The sequence below is a fragment of the Felis catus genome, chromosome D3, assembly GCF_018350175.1.
Source record: "Felis catus isolate Fca126 chromosome D3, F.catus_Fca126_mat1.0, whole genome shotgun sequence".
NCBI lineage: Eukaryota > Metazoa > Chordata > Mammalia > Carnivora > Felidae > Felis > Felis catus.
Genome location: NC_058379.1, coordinates 19,363,482 through 19,386,573, shown reverse-complemented (window position 1 = coordinate 19,386,573; position 23,092 = coordinate 19,363,482). Strand labels below are relative to the sequence as shown.

At 43.2% G+C, this 23,092-nt stretch overlaps 1 protein-coding gene across 1 annotated transcript in view; it reads left to right on the top strand.

The window, feature by feature from the left end:
- Positions 1–4,349: 4,349 nt before the first annotated feature.
- Positions 4,350–23,092, top strand: part of UPB1 (beta-ureidopropionase 1) — a 69,217-nt gene continuing 50,474 nt past the window's right edge. The window contains exon 1 of the mRNA XM_045041956.1: positions 4,350–4,510. The gene's annotated coding sequence lies outside the window, so the exon portion shown is untranslated. The remainder of the gene's footprint in view (positions 4,511–23,092) is intronic.

Here is a 23,092-nt window from a genome sequence, read left to right as displayed (position 1 = left end):
CAATCAGAGGTCCTCTAGACTGGCTGCCCAGAAGAGACACTTAAGGCACTTTGAAAAGCACAAAAGCCTGACCCCTTGCCCCAGAGATACTGAGTGGATCCAGGCAGCAGTAGTTCCCTAAGGATTCTTATGGACAGCCAGGGCTAAGCAGCACTGAAATAGATGCACAAGCCCATCCTTGTCCATGCCAGCTTGGACATGCCTCCTCTCTCCTACACACTTTGGTCTGTGCTATGGGCTGAGGGTGGATCAGTGACCTGGGCTGTGTCTAAGAGACCAGGAGCATGGATGCTGTTGGTCCTCATGACCAGTTGGTGGGAAGAGGCCAGAAAGAGAACCACAAAGGTAGAGAAGGAAAAACACTATCTCTCCTGTCTTTACTGAGGCTTCTTGGGAACTGAGCTTTGGGTGCTGAACTACATGGGTGCGGGCTTTGGGGCTGGGGAGGGACAGGAACAGAGGCTCAGGAAGAGCTCCCAGGTACAAGTGATCTCCAGAGCCCAATTTGACCTCCTCGGGTCCCCATAGGGCCCAGTATCCCACCTCCATACCACCCCATGCAGGCTCCCACTGTGAGTCATGCCTAGAGTATAAGAGCACATGTGGAGACATGAACAGATACATGTGTCACTCCCTGACCATAGAGAATACATGTGTGCACATGCAGACATACACATGGGAAAAGCCTTTTTCAACCAAAGTAAGTGCCCACAGCAGCAGAAGGTAGATGTGAAGCCTGGCCCAGCCTTGTGGAGTACAGATGTGTGTCTGCCCTGGGCCAGGCTGCTGGGGGTACTACCAGGGCTTCTCTGAGCCCTACAGCTCTGTCCAAGGGCCCTTCTGCCTAATCAGTGCTCTGCCCAAAGGGCTATGGGTAGATGGGATGCTTCATTCAGACACAAGGATCCTGAGCACAAGGATCCCATCACAGAACCTATTCTTGTGATGGCCCCAGCCCTCTCCATGGCAGGAAGGGCTAGGGGTCCCAGAGAAGGCTATGGGCAGAAGCCTGGTTCAGGCAGGGTTCTGGCTCATCATCACTGGCCCTCATGAGAGACAGGCTCTCTGGAAGGTTCCTCTTTCCTTCCTCCACTTACCACTCTGCTTAAAACCCTACTTTTGTGGCTCTCTCCATTTGTATTAAAGTCCTTTCCTCTGGGAGACCTCACACAAAATGCTCTGGACTCTAGAGAACTGCTTGAGAATTGAGGCAGAGCCTCAATTCTAGGTGTGCTGACAAGGGGCAAGCTGCAGTGACAAATCACAGCAGGGCAGGGATAAGGGGCAGCCTGGAGAGCTGTAAGAGGAAATGGAGAGTAAGAGGAAATGAATGATGATGCCCTCTGGATACTTGGCTGGGATGTGACATCCCAGAGCTGCAATCCAGCATCCCAGAGCTGGGACCATGGCCTTCTTTTCAACTGTGGTGGGGAAACAGGAACCAGGGACTCTCAGAAGCCAATTGCCCAGGGAGTGGGAAATACCTGCCCCCATGCTTGGGGCTGAAGGAACAAGGTGTCAGGATGGCACTCTGTGCCTAGAATGCAGCTCCTATCCTGTCATGCCATATAGCACCAGGCATGGCCACTCCAGTGGGCACCACCCTGAGATCCTGTGCTGGGTCCAAGTGCTGTCTGAGCCTGGTGACACCCCTCTGAGATGCAAGAGGTTACATAGGTGGGGACTGAGGTTTGCTGTAAGACAAACTACTCCCTCCCAGGCCTTTACTTACTTTGAAAAGTGGACAGTGCTCTATAAGAGTGTCCGATTATCACCTCTCCCCACTCCCCACACCAGCCCCTCCTCTGTTCCTAGGCACCCCTCACTGCAGCTGTCACTCATCATTAGCAGTAACTGTCACTGTTGGGACAGCCCCTGTCAGGTTGCAGAGCCAGGAGGGGGCAGGAGAATGTCAGATGACTCAGACAACCTCAAAGGAGAGGGATGGACACAGAGAACACAGAGCTTAGGTATGGAAGTACCGTTGTAGATGCTCTGCTCTGACCTTTCTTTTGCCAGAGGAGGAGAAAGAGCACCTCAGTAGGGCTACCCCCTAAGCCCCCCTGCCCTCCCACCAGTCAGGCTTGGAGAAGAGCTGGATGCAGAGAGAGTCCAGGCGGAGGGTGTCGTCAGCATGAGGCTGGGCAAGTGACAGGTAAGACTGACCCAGTGTCCTCTGACGGAGGGATTTTCTCCCACCAATGGAAAAGACTTTGCATGGAATCATCCACAGTTCTTTGCCTTGCCCAAAGGAAGTGTGTGTGTGTGTGTGTGTGTGTGTGTGTGTGTGCACGTGCGTGCGTGTGCACGTGTGTGTGATTTTGCAGAATCAGCCATCAGACTAGCACCTAATGACCAGCTAAGTTCTCAGCAAGAGCTCGGTTAGGACAGAGCAGGCTAGAACTTGAACTCCATTTCCTGACTCTATGCTCCCTTCTCAACCACTTAATGAGCACCTACTGATGAATGCTGAACCTGGGAGGCAGACGCAGAGGTGCACAGGGAGCCAACAACCAACTAAGGAAACTAAGCTAGATGCAGCCTTTCAGGGCAGCAGGAGGTAAGGGCCATGAGTGGGACACAAGCTCTGGGAGTTCAGGGGAGGAACAAGTTTCATCCAATTGGGGAAGCAGGCAGTTGAAATCGTGTTAGACTTTTAAAGGCCAGCGGTCAACTCCAGGGCTCGTAATTTCAAGGTGTTCAGTGGGAGATAAGAACAAGAAGCAGCTGAGTAAATGTGCGCCTGATTTACATCTGCCTACACAGAGGCAATTTTCAAGTTAAAATGTTGTCAGAGGGTTGTCACAGTTTTGATCTTTCCTTTCTGTTCTTTCTCAATCCACCCACATTTTCTAGTTGGGTTGGGAAGGGGTGTGAGGGGGACAGAGCCTGGTTTAGATTCAGAGATTTTTGGAATGGTTAAAGTTAGATGGGACTTTAAAAAATGATCTAGTTTTCTCTTAGGAAAATTCAGGCCCAGAATGCAATGTCACAACTGTTCTGTCAGTTTCAGAACCTTCAGGGAGATTAGAAAGAGCAGGTCAAGAGTTCTGCAGTCATCCCCAGGCTATCTCTTGGTATTGCAGCTTCATTCTCTTTTCTGCCTAGTTCAGAAATGCCAAATAATCCCTCCGCTTGCTCCTTCCAACTGCCACCCTGCTCCACTGAGCTCTAATGGGGACTCAGCACCAGCCTCTACCCTGGGCTTGCTGTTGACTTCCTTTCTATGGGCAAGTCACTCTCTGAGCTGCCATGCCCACTTTCAGATAAAACGTGATAGTGAATGTGAAAGTGCTTTGGAAGGTAGATATGACATAAATGCCCAGGGTTGTTATTAGTACAGTAACAAAAGCATTCTCAGTTCAGAAAACATAAGAGGGCAAGTAATTCCTCAAGAATCCAGTGTTCATGATACTAGAGTAGAAAGGAGGCCAGAAGGGAAGAAAGATGGAAGGAAAAAAAAAAAAAAAAAAAGGCTGCTTACCTGGTTTCTATACTCTGTTTACTGACTTTGCCCAGCTATCACCAGATGAAGAAATGTGGTAAATGTGAATTTAAACCAGGCACCTGGAAGTCAGCCTATGGTGTCCATGGGGCCCAGGAAGTAGGTGTGGGAACTGGCAAATGACTAAGGCAGGGGGCACTGACTATGGATCATTTGCTGTCTTGAGCCCTATCCTGTCCCATATTTTTATTAAAGTCTTAAATCCAGAGGAACTGGGGCTTATCAAAGAGGTGAACAGAGAAGGGATATAGTAAATGTCTATGCTGACAGAATCAGAATTCAAAATTACATCAGGGGGCCAGAACTGATAAAACTGAGAAAAAAGTCAGTGTAAAGTCCTACAATGAGTTAGAAAAAGCAAATGTACAGGGAGAAGATATCAATCAGTTTGTGTCAGAACAACATGAACATTTCAGCTGCTAAGTTCAGCCCTGCCTAGCCCCATGGGAAATGCCTGAGAGAGAGGTGACTATGGCCTCAAGGGGCATTACTTCACAGTTCCTAGGGGCCTAAGGCTGAAGGAGCTCACCCCCAGTTCACAGCAGAAGACTCACTGTTCTCAACACCATGGCTGGTTGTCGATAAACTGAAATACCATATGTGACCGTACCTGCCACGAGATGGTAGTCTCTCAGCTCCACCTTACAGAACTAACAAGTGGCCGAGGGAAGGTGATTGAGGCAGGGAGGGTCTGGAAACCAGAAACTGGAAACAGGAGAAGAAGACTTAGTGCTGTGGCAGCGGGTGAGCGGACCAGAAGAGGAAATGAGCTGGCTGCCTGCTATTCTGAAGGGCACAGCTGGACTTGGTTAGAAGCTGTTGGAGTTCTGGGACTCACAGAACTGGTGGAATACCTAGGTCGTGTTTGAGGCCCTCAGGCTGCAACAGTTAGAGACCTGTGACTGGGTCTTTAGCACATTTGGAGAGCTCACTGGCCTAGAAGGGGCCTGGACACCTTGTGGACCATTGAGGAGGCTCCCCTGAACCTCGAGGGCACAAGGCTGGGTAAGGATGGCTCATCTTTCTTGGCCAGAATTGTCAGTTTTAGGATCCTGAAAGCTGAAAGCAGGAATGGGGGATATGACAGGTGATTGGAAGGAGGGAGTGACAAAGTATTAAAAAAAAAATAAAGTGGGGCGCCTGGGTGGTGCAGTCGGTTAAGCGTCCGACTTCAGCCAGGTCACGACCTCACGGTCCGTGAGTTCGAGCCCCGCGTCGGGCTCTGGGCTGATGGCTCAGAGCCTGGAGCCTGTTTCCGATTCTGTGTCTCCCTCTCTCTCTGCCCCTCCCCCGTTCATGCTCTGTCTCTCTCTGTCCCAAAAATAAATAAACGTTGAAAAAAAAAATTAAAAAAAAAAATAAATAAAGTGATCACCTGAATTAAGTTTATATAGGTGGGAGGCGATTACCTGGTTTTATCAATGGAATATACCCAAGGCCTGAATTCCTCCCACCAGAACCACCTGTGGTGACAGCAGTGTCATCTCAGCTGAAGCACACTGCTGTTTGGTGGGAGTAGCATGTGTTTTATTGGATCAGCCTGTGACACCTGGTAGAGAAGCCAGAGGGCCTCAGACATAAGGGAGAAAAGGTTTCACCCAGCACAGAGTTAAGCAAATTTACAAAACGCTCTCACCCAATGAGAGAGTGCCAGAGGGTGAAGCACAGGAATATCCTTACCCACCTCCTCTTTTCTACCCCCCATTTTCTATTGCCACTCCTAACTTCCCTAATCCTATCAATGGGGGGGTCCTTACTTTATCTTCCCAAATATTACATCCTGCTAATTTTTCTTCCAAACATCTTCTGAATCTGTTCTATCCATTCTATGCCCCAGCAACCATCGCCCACCAAGTCATGGTGTTGGCTGAGGCCTCATCATCTCTCACCCACTTGAATAAACTCCACACCAACTTCTCTGCATTTCTCTTTTTGTCATAATTGATTAAGCCAATGAAATCCAATTAATCCTCCAAGTGCACGCTTTCTGTCATGTCCCTCCCTTGCTCCAGAATATTTAGTGGGCCCTAAATGTGTATCAGATCAAGCCTCACTCTAGTACGGCATTAAGGGCCATGGTTTTACTCTCCAGCCTTGCCTCCCCACTTGCCCTGACTGAGCCAAACTGAACAGCCATCATCCTCTTAATCCATTCCCTCCCCTCCCCTTTCAGGGAGGCCTTTTCTAGGAGTGTTGTCCTACTGAACCTCCCCTACTTTAAATACTTCTCATGTTCCAGCAACCACCTGAAGAACCGTCTCCTCTACAAGGTCTTTCTGAACCTTCTGCTAATAGCCTTTTTGCCCTCTTCTGACTTCTGTAGCACCATGTGCCTGTCCTATACACCAGAAGTTTGTCACCTACTTCTGGTAACATCTCTGCTTCTGCTAAAGTATGACTTAGCTCCCGGATAATGTGCTAGTTTTCACCAGTGTATGTTCTATCTCCCTACCTAGACCATAAATTCTAATCTCAACCACAGATTCCCAGAGAGTGGAGTGGGAATGGTATCTCCTGCATCCCAGGGCTAACCACAGTGAGCACTTGATAAGACATGCTGACCAGATGTGGTGAGGAAGATTGTAGCCATGAAGTTGAGAGACCTGGGTTTTGGTTCTTTGCAGTCATGATGGGTCATGTGACTTTGGGTATGGCAGGCAAGTTTCCTTCCCAGCAAAATGATGAAGCAGATGGATAGATGCAAACATCCCTTCCAGCTCTGGTATTCTCTGAGTCTATATGACTGGGGACTGACCCAGCCCTAGGCTTGGCTAGGGAAGGAACAAGGAAGGCTGCGGACCAACCCTTAGGGGGAGAGAGGGAGAGGGAGATGGGGAGCTAATAGCTCTGGAGGAAGGAAGGACATGCTGGGCTAATGGGATAATTGGATAATCCTCAGAGCTAGGGGCTGCCAGGCTGGGGCCAGCTGTTACAAACAGACACAAATAGCACAAGCAAAACAAAAGCACTGGTGCAGGAAGCACTTTGCTGAGACATATGGGGGTGGGGGTGGCTAGAGGGTGGGGGGAAGGGGATGAAAGGAAACCGAGAGCCTCATTCTGTGGGTCTCTCTTAGGGACCCTGTGGTCTGCTCCTGTAACAAAGATTACATTTAGGTGCTTTGGACCCATTTCTGCATTAGAGGACATTCTTGGAGACCTTGGAGTTATTCTAGCCTCGAGTGTGTCCCTCCACCAAGACGATCCTTAGGGACCATGAAGCCCTCATCCCTGCCTATTGAGGGTTATCTGCAGATGGGCCATCTGTTTGAAATGTCTGTGAAAATATTGCTGGACTCTTGAAAGTCATAATTTTGGACACAGGTCTCAGGGTTTCCTTCATTTCTGGCTGAAAAGTGGATCTGTCAGTGGGGTTGGACATAAAACAAAAGAAATTTGAGAGGGGGCTCAGGTCTAGGAGTCAGAAGCCTGGCTTCTAATCTCAGCCTTGCTGGGTCATGTAATTCATGATGGGATCTCTCCAGACCTCAGTTAGCCCATCCATAAATGGGAGCAATAAGCAATACCCTCCCTACAGAGCTATTGTGAGGATAAAATGAGATCATGAGCGTGAAATAACTTGAAATTTATAAAATATACTTTAGTTCCAACTCTGTTTCTAACTCATTTTAGAAAGGCTGTTACCTTTCTCTGAGTTCCAGTTTTTTACACCATAAGGTGATGAGATCAGACTGGATGCTTTTTAAATTTCCTTCTAATTCTAATGACTCTAATCCTCAAAAAATAGTATATTTACATTTGTATATAAGAGCATGAAAAGGAAAATTTAAGGTCAATATTATTCATGAATATAGATATAAAATGCTCAATATTAGCAAAACATATCCAGCAATGTATAAAAAATATATATAAATCATGACCCATTTAGGGTTCATCCCAGGAATGCAAGGATGGCTTAATAATAGATAACAAATCAATGTTACTCATATTAATAAATTAAAGAACATTACAGGAGTATCTCAATAGATGCCGAAAATGATTTTGATTAAAACTTCCAACATCCGGGGCGCCTGGGTGGCTCAGTCGGTTAAGCAGCCGACTTCGGCTCAGGTCATGATCTCACGGTCTGTGAGTTCGAGCCCTGCGTCGGGCTCTGTGCTGACAGCTCAGAGCCTGGAGCCTGTTTCAGATTCTGTGTCTCCCTCTCTCTGACCCTCTCCCATTCATGCTCTGTCTCTCTCTGTCTCAAAAATAAATAAACGTTAAAAAAAATAAAAAAAAAAAACAACTTCAAACATCCATAAAAAAAAAAAAACACTCAACATCCATTCACAGTGAAAACTTTTACCAAACCAGAAATATAAGACTATTTTCTTAACTCAGTAAAGTTAAATATTGAACAAAATAAAAATAGTTTTCAAAACTGTACGGCAAACATCATACTCAGTGGTGAAATATTAGAAGACTTTTCTTTGCAGTAAAGATCAAGCTCACTATTCTATATAATACTGTACTAAAGGTCCTAGAGATCACAATAAGATGTAAGACTGGAAAAAGAAATAAATTGACATTATTTGCAGTTGAACTAACTATCTATATAGAAAAACCCCAATAATTTCTTTAGAGTATTCATGGAACTAATGAGACTTCATCAAGGCTGTTGATCAATATAAAAAATCAATAGTGTTTCTATCTGCCAGCAAAAACTATTGTAAGAAGTAATTTTAAAACATACCATTTGTAATAGCAACAAAAGCTAGAAGGTACCTTGGAATAAATCTAACAAATATACACACACAAAAAAGACTCCAATCAATGAAAAGATGGGCCATGATCATGGATGGGATAAGTCAATATTGTAAAACACAATTACAGTAAAACCCTGGATTGCGAGTAACTTGTTCTGCAAGCGTTCTATAAGACGAGCAAACATTTCTAATAAATTTTAACTTGATAAATGAGTGATGTCTTGCAATACGAGTAGTACATGATGCCGAATGTCACAGGATCACAACTGAGCCAATGGTTCTTCTCTCTCTCTCTCTGGGATTGTGGGTGATTGTCTCCCATGTTTGGATGCTTGGTCTCAGGCCAAGGTGTTTGGCAGACATCAGTGTTTTTTCAGAATGTTGGAAGGTGCCCACAATTGGCACTAGGGTATTTTTTGTCACTTCAAAGCACCTTTGCTTTTCCATACAAGAGTAAGCTTAGGAATGCTTTGCTTCATTCTAGGTCAGGCTGCCTGCAGATACAGACCTCTGCTGCCTTATTGCCAGTTACATTAAATACAGTATATGACAAGAGTTTATTAATACTGTACTGTAGTCAACATCCGTGAAAGTGTATACAATGGCCCCCATGCAGGAAAAGGGTGAAAAGAAAGGCAGTAAGAAGGAAATGATTACATTGGAAGTTAAGAAGGAAATCATCAAGAAGTATGAATGAGGGATACGAGTGGCCGGAATTGCAAGATTTTATGAGAAGTCTACATCTGCATCTCATCTGCAGAGGAAGAGGAGAAAAAGGTGGAGGAATCTCTCACTTCAAATGAGATTAGGGAGATGTGTAAAATGTGGGAGACAGTGCAAAATTTTGTAGAAAAGCACTACCCGAATAAGGCTGTAGCACTGCGAGGGATGAATCTGTTTAATGACAATGCAATGTCACATTTCCACAAAATCCTTGAAAAGAGGCAAAAGCAAGTGTTTTGGGATAGGTTCCTTGTTAAATTTACATGAAAAGAAAAAGATTCCATTGAATCAGTCGATAGCAGTGATTCTGTTAGTGATAGTGAAAGTCATCCTACACAATAACCCTCCTTTCTCTGGTCTCCCTCACACCAGTTATGAAGGTTTTCAAAGGTAAGTGCAGGTTAATTTATTTTTCTCTATATTTTGTATTTTCTTCATTATTTTGTATTATATTACAATATTATAATAATTTTTATATGAATATTTTTGGGTTGTGGAACGAATCACCTGAATTTCCATTATTTCTTATGGGGAAATTCACTTTGATATACAAGTGCTTTGGATACAAGCTCATTTCCGGAACAAATTATACTCACAAGCCAAGGTTTTACTGTATCTCCAAATCAATTTGGAGATCAAGTACAATTCTCTTAGAAATCCCAATAGAATTTTTCATGAAATTTGACAATTTGGATCCAAAATATTGTGTGACAAGAAAAAGGGTCAGGAAGACCCACGATAATTTTCTTCCTATTGAAGAAGGTGAAAATTTTCCCTAACAGATATCTAAAGTATAAAGCCCAAGTAATTACAATAGTATGGTATAGGAACAAAGAGACAAAGCGATTGGGATATAAAGATTAGAAGCAGGGGCGCCTGGATGACTCAGCCAGTTAAGCAACTGACTTAATTTCCGCTCAGGTCACAATCTCACAGTTCGTGAGATCCATCCCCACAATGGGCTCTGTGAGGACAGCCCATGGAGCCTGCTTGGGATTCTCTCTCCCCCCCCCCCGCCTCTCTCTCTCTGCCCCTCCCCTGTTCGTGCTCTCTTTCTCTCAAAATAAATAAACATTTAAAAAATTTTTGTAAAAAGATTAGAAGCAAACTTGTCTGTGTATGGAAATGTGTTATGTGGTAGAGGTCACATTACAAACTAAAGAAAAGAGAAGGAGTGTTCATTAAATGATTCTAAGAAAATGGAGTTTTGATATGGAAAAGCAAAATTGAGAACAAAATACAAGTGGAAAAAATTTTAATACTTTTAAAAGCAAATATAAGAAAATATCTTTATGATCTCAGGGCGAAGATGGATTTCTTTCTTAAAACACAAAAGCAAAAGCCATAAAAAAATGCTGCTTAACTAATTGAAATGTTTAAAAACTTTTTTTCCCCAATGAAAACAACATAAAGAAAGGATGAAGAAAAGCTACAAACAGGGAGAAGGTATCTGCAATGCATACAATCAATAATCACTAAAAGATTAGTGTCCATAGTATACAGCTCTTATGAAAATAAAAAACCTGGGACGCCTGGGTGGCTCAGTTGGTTAAGTATCTGACTCTCGATCTCAGTCAGCTCAGGTCTTGATCTCAGGATCATGAGGTCAAGCCCCGAGTTGGGCTCTGCGCTAGGCATGAAGCCTACTTAAAAAAATTAAAAAATTTAAAAAAAAAACCCTATTAGGGGGGCACTGGGTGGCTCAGTCAGTTAAGTGTCCAACTTCGGCTCAGGTCATGATCTCTTGGTTCTTGGGTTTGAGCCCCACATCAGGCTCTGCACTGACAGCTCGAAGTCTGGAGCCTGCTTTGGATTCTGTGTCTCCCTCACTCTCTGCCCCTCCCTCACTTGCACTCTGTCTCTCTCTCTCTCTCTCTCTCTCTCAAAAAAAGCAAACATTAAAGAAAATTTTAGGGGTGCCTGGGTGGCTCAGTGGGTTAAGCGTCTGACTTCGGGTCAGGTCATGATTTCATGGTTCGTGGGTTTGAGCCCCACATCAGGCTCTGTGCTGACAGCTCAGTGCCTGGAGCCTGCTTCGGATTCTGTGTCTCCCTCTTTCTCTGCCCCTCCCCAGCTTGCACTCTGTCTCTCTCTCAAAAATAAATAAATATTTTTAAAAATTAAAAAAAAACCCTATTAGATAAATGGGTGAAGTTATGATCAGGCAATTGAGAAGAAGAAACCTAAATGATCAATAAGCATGTGAAAATAAGTTCAATACCCTTATACATTATTTGTGGGGATGTAAATTGGTCCAACCACTATGGAAAACAATATGGAGATTCCTCAAAAATTCAAAAATAGATCTACCAATCGATCCAACAATTCCACTACTGGGTATACACCCAAAGGAAATGAAAACAGGATTTTGATGAGAGATCGTCACTCTAAAGTTTATTGCAACATTATTCATGATAGCCAAGCTATGGAAACAACCCAAATCCATCAACAGATGAATATTAAAAAAGATGTGGTACATATACAAAATGGAATATTATTCAGCCATAAGAATGGAGGATACCCTACCATTTGTGACATGGATGGATTCTGAGCACCTAATGCTTAAGTGAAACAAGCCAAGCAGAGGAAGACAAGTACTGTATGATAACACTTATATGTGGAATCTAAAGAACTTAAGACTGTAAAAACAGAAAGTAAAATGGTGGTTACCAGGGGCTAAGAGTGGGGGTGGGGGGAAAGATGACTACACTTGTAACGAGTAGTAAATAAGACATAGAGATCTAATGCATAGTATAATTAATATAGATAATAATATTGTATCATAATTATGTGATATGATAAATATCCCCACATGGGTAATCATATTATAATATATAAATGTATTTACGTAACTAACTGTATACCTTAAACTTATACGATGTTACATGTCAAATGTCTTCAATAAAAGTTAAAAAAAATTTTTAAGTCAATCTCACTAGTAATTAGGGAAAGGCAAATTAAACTATATTTTGCAGCCATCCATAGTTACTCAACAATTTGAAAGTGTTGGTGGTACTTTAAGTGTGTCCTTCAGGGAGGGGAGAAGGATGGGGACTGAATTCACATGCCTATGTAATAAAAGCCCAATAAAAATAAAACTCTGGACAGCAGAGCTTGGGTGACTGTGAGCACTTGATAAGGCATTCTGGGTCCCTGGTTAATAATACTCAGTGCGTATTGTTATACATTGATATGGTAGGAGGGTGATTCATCTTAACTCCATGGGGAGATGACACAGAAGTTTCAATCTCGGGGCCCTCCCAGACATCATTCTATGCATCTCTTTTTTTGGCTCGTCATGATTTGTATTACCTATGTCACAATAAAACTGAATTAAAAAAAATTTTTTTAAGTGTTGGTGGGGAAGTGAGGAGATAGAAATATGCGATACCCAGTGTAGGTGCAGATGTGAGTACCCTGGGACCTGGCATTTTCCATTTCTAGGCCTCAATCTTCAATAAAGACACACAAACATGTATGTATATATAAAACCAAGCACATGGACGTTCATTGTGTCACTGTGATACTAAAAAGCTGAAGCAACTCTCAGAGGTGGAGGGGATACATAAACTGTGCTGGGCCCCTTCAGGGAACCACCATATGAAAGACAAAATGAGGTCTTATACTCCAAGTTAAATTTCTCTAGCTACTTCTAGACTACGCTTTGAATTTCTCCCAGTGCCGTGTGCCAGTGCTCACGGCTGCTGTCCTTTTCCTCACTTGTAGCTCAACAAATCTTATACAATTTACATACAGCTTCCTCTTAAAACATTCCTGGGTCCTTTTAATTCTGACATTACAGATGAGAAACCAAAGACTCAAAAAAGGTGGGTCATGCTAAATTCACATGGCAGAAGACCACCAGAATTAGAACTGAAACCCTGGCCTTCTGGCTCCTTATACCATGTAAGGCTACAGATTATCTCACAGAATGGTAAATATAGAATTTACCCCACCTCCCAGCATGGGGCACTCACTCTCTCAAACATCCCTAGGTAGCTCTGGCCTCAGCTACTACTACCCCTTCTGGCTGGTGAAGTGTTTGGATCTGATTTTACCACTAACTCTCCATGTGACTTAGTAAATCAAACTCTGCACCTCAGTTTCCTCATCTGTTTGATGCCAATAATCTCTGCCTGGCTATCACATGAGCTCATTAATAGAACCAAGTGAAATAAAAGATAGGAAAATAGAAATGTATCAAATAAGTGAGAAATTAACTTTATATTATCCTTGGGATGCAGAAATGCCTGCCCTCTTGCTAAAAGGATCATGGGATGTCCAATTTGCAAAAAATTTGATGTGGAGAGTTTTGTCACTGAAGAGAAATGAAGCATGGTGGTGGAGTGGGGGCTGCTGGACTCACACCAGAAGCTGGACTCTGGCAGCTCTGCTCCCTTTCCCTGCCTCCTCCTGCTTGTAGCCTCTGTGCCACTGAGTTCTCTGGCACAGGAACACTAGCAGCCAGTCTGGGGTCCCTTGAGGCAGGGCTGGCCAGCCCTGACAAAATACTGAAGTTAGCCAAGTTGGCCTTCTACATTTCTTCCCTGTGCCTTTCTCCTTCACTGTGTCACTAGCCTTCACTACATCTTTCCTGGGTTACTAAGGGAGGGGTTCTATACAACCAACTCCCCCTCTCCCAACCATGGTTAGGCTTCCCACTATTTAAGACCTGTAAGGTTGGGAACTGTGCCTGGCCTCATCTTGGCAGAGTCCATACTGAACAAATGTCTAACTCAGCCAAAGGGACTGCTGCATGTGTTCCTCCTTAACCAGAAGCTTTGTGCTAAGCTGGAAATGGAAATGTTTGGTGGGTCCCTTCCCACAGACTGTTGAGGACTACTGCCTTGCCCTCCTCTCCTAGGCAGGTTGTCCAACAGGCCATGGTAGCCCCTGGGGTGATGGTCACATAAGGCAGTGGAGGGAGGAACAAGAACTGGGAGTATATGTGCTGGGGGTCTCTGCTCCTTGCCCTGACTCCTTTGTTGTAGACCAGAGGTTGTGTTCCCGGCACAGGCAGGCAGGTAGCCTGGGGTTCCCCATGGAGGGCTAGAGCTAAGAAAGGCTTTGAAGTTCAGCAGGTTATGCTATCTCCCTTTTCTCATTTTTAAAATAGAGAAATATTTCCATTCTCTTACTTCACAATGCTGTTAAGAATTAAATGTGAATTAATTAATGAAGAGTTAAAGATTAAATATGAAAATAAGAAGAGAAGGGAGACAAGCAAGACATCTTCAGAGCCAGGCTGGTTTGCCAGGCTCCTCTGTGATCCTTGGGCCACTGCCAGCTTGGACCTTGGTCCAGTGGCCCAGGGCCACTTCTCACCTGGACCAGGGATGTGAAGACCAAATACAGGAGGCCCTGCCCTTCTGAGTGGCCTTTAATCCACACAGGATTGTTTTCTCTACCAAACAGACCAAAAGGAAGGAAAGCCAGAGAGACATTAGTTCTTTTCTTAGCTCCTAAATGGCTGACATTTCAGGAAACCAAAATTCTGAATGGGACCAGAGGGGATTTCAATTCATCCTGCCTGTCTGCGGGCAGAGTCAGTCTTACATGAGAATTCTGTTACACAGGGTGTACTTTCAGAGGTTCAGGGGAGGCCTTGTCCAAAAATCTCTTTCAAACTTATTTGCTCATGCTTGAAAATCCATTGTTAGAGCTTTATCTCTGACACAAGCCAAATGTAGGTTTTGTCTTCTGTACAACTGGCACAAGTCACACATGTAAAATTGTATCAGTCACCTCAGTTTGAATGAATAAACCAGTCCTTCCTGAGAACCGGCTTGGATGGAGAGGAGAGGACTAGAACATTGTAGGCAGCAGCCACTAAGGCCGGAAGAGGGAAGATGGGAAGGTGTAGAAGAGAAAGAATGTAGAAAGATGTAGAGCTGGTAAAGAGTTTTCACCTGGACAGTCAGTTACAGTCTCCAAAGTACCCAAAAAAACTATATGGAAAAAAAAAAAAAAGAAACCACCCCCCCCCCTTTAAAAAATCACACTCTATGATTCGATTTATATCTAGCAAATGCAAACTAATCTATAGTGACAGAAAGCAGATCAGTGGTTGCCTGGGAAGGGTTGGGGGTAGGTAAGATAAGAGGAACAACAAGGGGCATGGGCGAACTTGGGGAGTGATCAGTATCTTGATTGTGATGATGGTTTCGAGAATATATATATGGGCCAAAACTTATCAAATCATACACATTAAGTATGTGCAGTTTACTTATTGTATCTCAATTATACCTCAATATAACGTTTTTTGGAAAAGAGTGAAAAAAAAAACCCAAAAACTATGTGAGTACAGTATACCTGCCAAATAACCCATCTCACACAACACTGGTAAATTCTGGCAGAAACAAGTGTTTTCCAAGAGCACACCTCAGCTCTCTGAGAATCAGGTATTCTCTCTGTAAATTGGTAGACATGAACTAGACAATCCTAAGATCCTATCCAGATATCATGATCCAGACTGTCAGGGTCAAATATGTTAACTGATAGAAAACCATTATTAAAGCCTAAAGGATCTGATAAAAATGCAAGGCAGGGATTATTAAATAACCAACATATATAGAGATATTGGGCAAAAATAGTGGATTAAATATGTGCATCTAATTTCACTATATCTAAAACTCCATTAAGAGGGATTTTTTCCCCCAAGGGCAAAGTCTCCAATAGGGCTCCTTAGAAAGAAAAACTATGACATCAGAAATGAAAAACTTAATGGATGGATTAGAAGATAGATTGAAGAAATTTCCCAAAAAGTAGAGTAAAAAGACAGGGATAGAAACTAGGAAAGAATAAAAGAAAGGGAAGAAAGAAACTAGGAAAGAACAGATGAGAAATTCATCTGAATAGCTGAATGGCAGGAGTTTTAGAAACACAACAAAGGATACAAACTAATTCAAGAAAACACTCCAGAATCAAAGGTCATGAGTTTTCAGATTGAAAGGGCCACTGAGTGGCCAGCACAATAGGTATGTCACTGTGAAATTTCTTAACATGAGGGACAAAGAAATCCTACAAGGTCACATGCAAAAAAGGCTTTGGCCTCAACAGCAGCCCTGGAAGCTAGAAGACAATGGAGCCAGGCTATCAACGTTCTGAGGCAGACACACAAGGTTTAAAAAAATTTCCCTCTAATGAACTCTCAGGAAGTTCTAGAAAATACATGTCATCAAAAAGAGGGAAGAAAGCAGGAGATGAGAAGACATAGGATCCAGAAACAGGTGATCCAACACAGGAAAGAGGCAAGGGAATTCCCCAGACTATAGTAAAGGGAGGATCCAGGAGGCCAGCTGTAGTCTCCCCCTCTGAGCAGGAGAGAAGGTTCCAAGAGACCTTCCTTAGAACAAACTGAGAAGACACCTGGGTAACTGGGAGAGTTTAAGGCTAATTAGTGATAAGATCTTAGAAACATACATGTATAAAAAAAAAAAGATAATCAAACAAAAAGATATGTTGTAAAGGAAAAGCAATCGTGGTTGACTATGTGGCTTAGCTGTGAGTCGCACTTGCATTGTTATAATAACAAGTGCACTAATTATTGATCCACCAAAAATTACTGTATAAATCTATTGAGAATAAGGGGGCCTGGGAAGTGTGCATTAAGTATAAAAGGGGTGAGTGGAGAAAAGGGAGCTGAATCCTCATCTCCCATTGTGGGAAGTCAACAGATAATGCTTGAACTGAAAAATCAGGAAGTAGGAATACAAACAGGTTATTTATAGATAGGTAAAAGAATTAGTTAAAAAAAAGCTGAAAATGGTCCCTCCAGGGAAGGGGAAACAGGGGTGGGGGGGTGGGGTGAGGGGAGCGGGTGGAGGGAGGCTGAGGACTGCTCTTTGTCTTAATAAACCTTGTAGAACTGGTTGACTTTTTAAATTATGTTCCTGGTATAAAAATAATTTTAAAAAATTAGTGTGGTGAATGAATAATGAAATTAACACTTCTTGAGGCCTATTATGCCAACAGGTGTTCCCCATGTAGGTGCTAACCTGCTGGCGCTAGGTTTTCTGAGCTACTGGTCATGGAAAACACACGTATGAAGGTGCTTCCATTAGGGAAGTAACATGGGGGCTAATCCCATACCTGTGCTTACTGCTGCCTCAATAAGTTACTTAGACTAAGTCTCAGCATCTCACCTTGAGAAATCCTGTGAAGGTTTTGTGAATAACTGTCTACAGAATACCAAGTATGCAGGGCTTAGATCTATAGCTTCAGTCCTAATTTGGAGAAGAGCAAGGGATAGAAGTGTAGTGAGTGGGACAGAAAAATATGCACTCTGCTAGTGACAAACAGACTCTGGCTCTGGCAGCAAGAACAAGAAGGAGGTCCTGCTTAGGGTTGGTTCATAACCAAACATTGGACTTTGTTTCTTGTACACTTGTGTCTTTAGTGAAAACTGAAAAGTTTCTGCTTCAGGATGTTGAAATGGAGACTCCATAGGAGTAGTTTCTGAGACTGAGTCCTCTTGTCAGCAGCCACCATCAGGGGCAGCACAGTATGAGGCCAGATCTCAGTACAACGTATTATGTGGAAGAAAAACACCCTAAGCTAGGAATGAAAAGACCTAGCTTCCAAGATCCCCTCTCTGACACTTACTGCTTTGTGACCCTGTATAAGTAACTTACCCTCATGGCTCACTTTTCTCTTCAGTAAAAGGACTTGACTATATGCTTTCAAGCTTCTGTTCCTGGCATGTAACAAAGTAAACTCCCTGAGGGCAGGGACCATGTCTATATTGTTTTTCATGGACTGTATATTGCATTCTGTAAAACCGCTGTAGTCCCATGATATGCAAATTTGCAGGGGAGCGAAGGGGAAAAGAAGAATCAGGTTTTTGTTTTTTGTTTTGTTTTTTAGAGAGAGAGAGCGCGCAATAGGGGAAGAGAGGGAAAATCTTAAGGAGGCTCCATGCGCAGCATGGAGCCTGACATGGGGCTCAATGTCACAACCCAACCCTGGGATCATGACTTGAGTCAAAACCAAGAGTTGGACACCTAACCAACTGATCCACCCAGGTGCCCCAAGAAGAACCTTTTGAGGGGAGGCTTTTTCTTTCTTATTTTTCATTCTTTGGATTTTTTTTCCTGTTGTTTTTTGTTGGCAGGACACACCCAAAGATCCAAATTTGTATTAAAAAGAAATGAAAAAAAGGAAAAAAAGTACCTAGCACACTGCCTGGTACATTGCAGGTTTTCAATACCTATTTGTTGGATGAGTGAAATAGAAGATAAAGACAGTTCATTAGACTCTTCAAACTGGAAAATGACCCCAGCCAATGAAATTAACTACAGGTGAAGAAAAAACAAAAGCCTAGCAAAAAGGAAAAAAGGTCTTTGTGGTTGCCCCAGCTAAATAGGAATGGAACTAGACTCAAGTCCCAACAATGTGGGAGCTCAACAGAGGGTAGGTCAGCACAGATTCAACAGGGAAGGGAAGGAGCCACACCTTGGGATATTTAGAGGAAAACATCTGTGCAACAAAATACTATTCTAAGCAAACTGGTAAAGTTTGGCAGTGGAACAAGACACAGTCAAAAGAGCACACAGTATTTGGTCCAAGTTCTACCTCTGCTACTTGCCTGTTAGGCTGACTCTCTAATGTCTGAGGCTGTTTCTTTTTCTAAAAATCAGGGCTAATAATAGCATCTACTTCATAGAATTTTGGTTAGCATGGAAGTAAGTTAGATGTGGTATGTGAAGAAAATATTTTGCAAGCTATAAAATATAGATTGTTAATCTGATTGGCCAGGATCCCTCCTAATTAATCTCTCACTAACAAATCAACATGGATTATTCACAGTTTTTTTTCAGCCATCTGGTTGTCACTTTGAAAATCAAATGGAAGGACCTTGAAAGGTGGGTAAGTTTTGATAAAGGAAGGCAGGAGGAAGAAAACATGGGCAGTTAGAATCTAGGGAGGGATGTTGCAGAGGCTGCTCCTGAATGGTCAAGAGCAGATAATCCCAAGGCAGAGCATTAAGGAGACTGGTTCAGGAGCCAGAAACTGGATTCTAGACTTTGTGATTGGATGAACCTGTGAACCCTCATCTGGGTGGTTTTCTCATCTGTAGAGGAGAGGTAACACCACCACCTCTGTTTTCTTGGAGGCTATTGTAATGTCACGTGAGACAGTGGATGTGAAGAATTTTTAAGAATTATTGATCACCATCTCTGCAAATGGGAGATTATCATTCCTTTAGAACAGCATGGATGAGGTGACAGGAGGCCCATGTATAATAAACCTTGTCCACTGTTATGGACTGAATTGTGCCCCCCCCCCCGCCACCCCAGATTCTTATGATGAAATCCTAACCCCTAATGGGACTGTGTTTGGAGACAGGGCCTTTAAAGAGGTGGTTAAGATTAAATGAGGTCAAGCATGGAACCCTAATCCAATAGTACTGGTGTCCTTATAAAATGAGAACAGACAACTAGGGATGTATGCTCACAGAGAAAAGGCCATGGGAGGACACAACAAGAAGGTGGCCATCTGTAAAACCATGGAGAGAGGACGCAGGAGAAACCAAACCTGCTGACACTTTGATCTTGGACTTCTAGCCTCCAGAACTGTGAGAAGTAGATTTCTGCTGTTTAAGCCCCCCAGTCTGTGGTATTTTGTTATGGCCGCTCTAGCAAACTAGAACGCTCACCTAAACAGTTTTGATTCCTTTACTCCCTTCCCCAGAACAAATTCTCCCTTCATACTGAAGAATAATGCACAAAAATGGTTCCTAGAGGCACTCTGGCCAGCCAGCAAGGGGAGGAGGCAATGCGGCTGGTGGTCAGGACCCTGTTAGGAGCTTGTCCTGTCTAGTTGTGGATTATGTTCCTGAATTGCTGAGTGAATGTAAACCGGCTTTGTCTGCTCTTAGACACCAAGTTTGCCTTCTTTTGCCTGTATGCCAAGATTCTGAAGCTTAACAGAATGATAAGCTGTTTAAAGAGCTTGTAGTCCAAGGGAAGGATATAGGTCCATGATTAAAACTTAACTTTCCTCTTTGTTATGTGCTGGGTAATTGAAATAATGATACCTTAGAAATAGGAGACAAAGTTTAAATCTTGGTTGGGAACTCCAAAAGTAATTATGTGGACTTCTTATTTTTTATGTTAATTAATTTTTTTTTGAGGCGGGGGAGGGGCAGAGAGAGATGGGGACAAAGAATCCCAAGCAGGATCCCTGCTGTCAGTGCAGAGCCAGACGTGGGGCTATCTCATGGACTGTGAGACCATGATGGGAGCTGAAATCAAGAGTCAGATGCTTAACTGACTGAGCCACCCAGGTGCCCCATGGGCTTCTTTTGAGGTTGAATTCCATTAGAATTAAAAAGACAAATCTGGTAACTCTGCATTACTCCTCACACATTAACTTAATAGGTTTACTCATTCAACAAATTTTCTTAATCACTTACTACATGCCCACTTCTATTCTAAATCATAGATACAATAAGAATACAATAGACATAGCTCCTGTTCCTATAGAGCTTACAGTTGAGTGGGAAAATATAGAAAAGAGCATGAGGATAAAAATGAAACTCTATGGCCTGGCATTTAAAAATTCAGTTAGGGGCACCTGGGTGGCTCGAGATAGTTGAACATCTGACTCTTGATTTCTGCTCAGGTCATGATCTCAGGGTTGGGTATCGAGCCCTGCATTGGGCTCTGCGCTGAGCATGGAGCCTGCTTGGGATATTCTCTCTCTCTTCCTCTGCCCCTCTCCCCCATGCTCTCATTCTCCCTCTAAAATAAAAAAAAATAAAATAAAAATTAAGAATCCATTTCAGTCTGGGCCCAGTCAACCTCTCTAGTTACCTTCTACACTCCTCCTCATATGCCTTGCTCCAAACAAATCACGCCAGTCAAACCTTTCTAAGCTCTGTACTTTCATTCTTATTCCCTACCTAGATTGCTTTCTATGCCTATTTAAATCCTATCCATCCAGCAAGGTGTGGTAGTAGCCCCTAAGATGGCCCCCCAGTGATCTCTGCCTCTTGGTATTCACACACTTGTATGTGGGCTGAACTTAGTGACTTGCTTCTAATGAAAAGAATCAGCAACAGTGATGGGATATCACTTGTGAGACTAGGTTACAAAAGGACCGAGGCTTCCATCTTGGTCTCTCTTAAGGGAAGCCAGCACTGTGGAGAGGCCTATGTTATGAGGGACTGAGGCCTTCCAATGACCACTTCAGTGAACTTGAAATTGTTTTTTCCTCTACCTCCTTGTTCAGCCTTTAGGCTGGGAGCTTGACTGCAATTTCATGAGAAACCTTGAGCCAGAGTGGCCAGCAAAGCTGCACCTGGTTTCTTAACCCACAAAAACTGTGACATAATATTTATTGTTTTAAGCTACTAAGTTTTGAGGTAGTTACTCAGCAATAGACACTATTGTTACTCAGCAATAGACACTAATACACAAAATGGGGTAATTTGTTATACAACAGTAGATAACTACACACAAGACCTAGCTCAAATTGCTCCCCTGAATTTTCTTTGACCTAGCCTAGCCCAGAGTAAATTCTGCCTCCTTTGAACTTGATGTAGACCAACTTCTCATTGGTCATTTATACTTTTGAAATATTAGCTACTTTCTATCTTCTGTTTCTGGTCCTTTCCAAATAACCAAAGTCGGTAGCTGCTTAAATTACTTGCTCAGAATAAGTATTTGGCAAGGTAGAGAAGGAGGTTTTAAGAGGGTAGAATTTTGTATCAGAAAGGAGCGTTTGAGGCACCTGGGTGGCTCAGTTGGTTAAGTGACTGACTTTGGCTCAGGTCATGATCTCACCGTTCCTGAGTTTGAGCACCTTGTCAGGTTCTGTGCTGATAGCTCACAGCCTGGAGCCTGCTTCAGATTCTGTGTCTCCCTCTCTCTCTGCCCCTCACCCGTTCATACTCTGTCTCTCTCTCTCTCTCTCAAAAATAAACATTAAAAAAAATTTTTTTTAAAGAAAGGAGTTTTATTTCATTTTTTAAGTGTTTATTTAGTTTTGGGAGAGCGCAAGTGGGGGGAGGGGCATACAGAGCGGGACAGAAGATTCAAAGCAGGCTGTGCACTGACAGGCTGACAGCACAGAGTCTGATGCGGGGCTTGAATTCACAAACCAGGAGATCATGACCTGAGCTGAAGTAGGACACTCAAACAACAGAGCACTCAGGTGCCCCTATTTCACTTTTGGTGGCTGATAAATGTCTTATAGGTGGAAAGTTGAGGCAGAAATTAGAAAAGGGACCACAGCCAAAAAGAAAAAGAAAGAAAGAAAGAAAAAAAAAAAACGAAAGAAAGAAAAGGCACCACAGCTTGGGAAGAACTAATTTTTGGTCTTCATCAAAGTGAGGCATCAGCAGCCCATACTAACAGCCAATTCTCCTTGTAAATTCTTTCTAGTGATTTCCTTCTTATTGTGTGAGGAGCTTAACCTGTTGGCAGTTGTGAGAAGCAACAGAGAGTGGCTCTGGGGCACTGGGGTCACTTCAGAGGAGGGAAGCCAATTGTTTTCTCAGGGCCCCTCTCTCACGTTTATTCTTTTCAGGGCCTCTGTAGAAGGACTGTGCTGAAGACCATTTCCTACACGTAGCACCATTTATTTAAAACATGCACCACATATACACAAAAAAAACCAAATGCAAAGGAAAAAGGGGGGAAAAGGCTGCTGAAGACCAGAGTCACTAAGAGTTCAGGCTAAGAATAGACAAGAACTCTGAGAGCTGCTTGGCTATGTGACCTCCTGCAGGGGCCTGGCAATAATCCCAATCCAGCTTTGTTTTTTCTGTCTTTACAAAGAACGAGCACTAGCTTGGGAGTCAGGAGACCTGAGTTCTAGGCCTGGTTCTGCCAGTACTTTCTTCTGTGAACTTGAGTGAGTACTTCCCCTTTCTAGGCCTCAGTTTCCCATTTGTAAAATGAAAGACACTAGACTCCAAGATTTTCCAATTCCAATACTGACAGAACACAAAGGAAAACTAAAAGACTTATCGTAGCTTTGTCATTAAGAACCACACCTATCTGTGCCTCTGTTTTCTCATCTATAAAACAAGGTGATATATTCATTCATTCATTCCTTCAACTAATATTTCTTGAATACCTACTATGTACTAGGCTTGGTGCTAGGGATACAACGGTGAGCGAAGACAGATATGGTCTATGTTCTTGTGG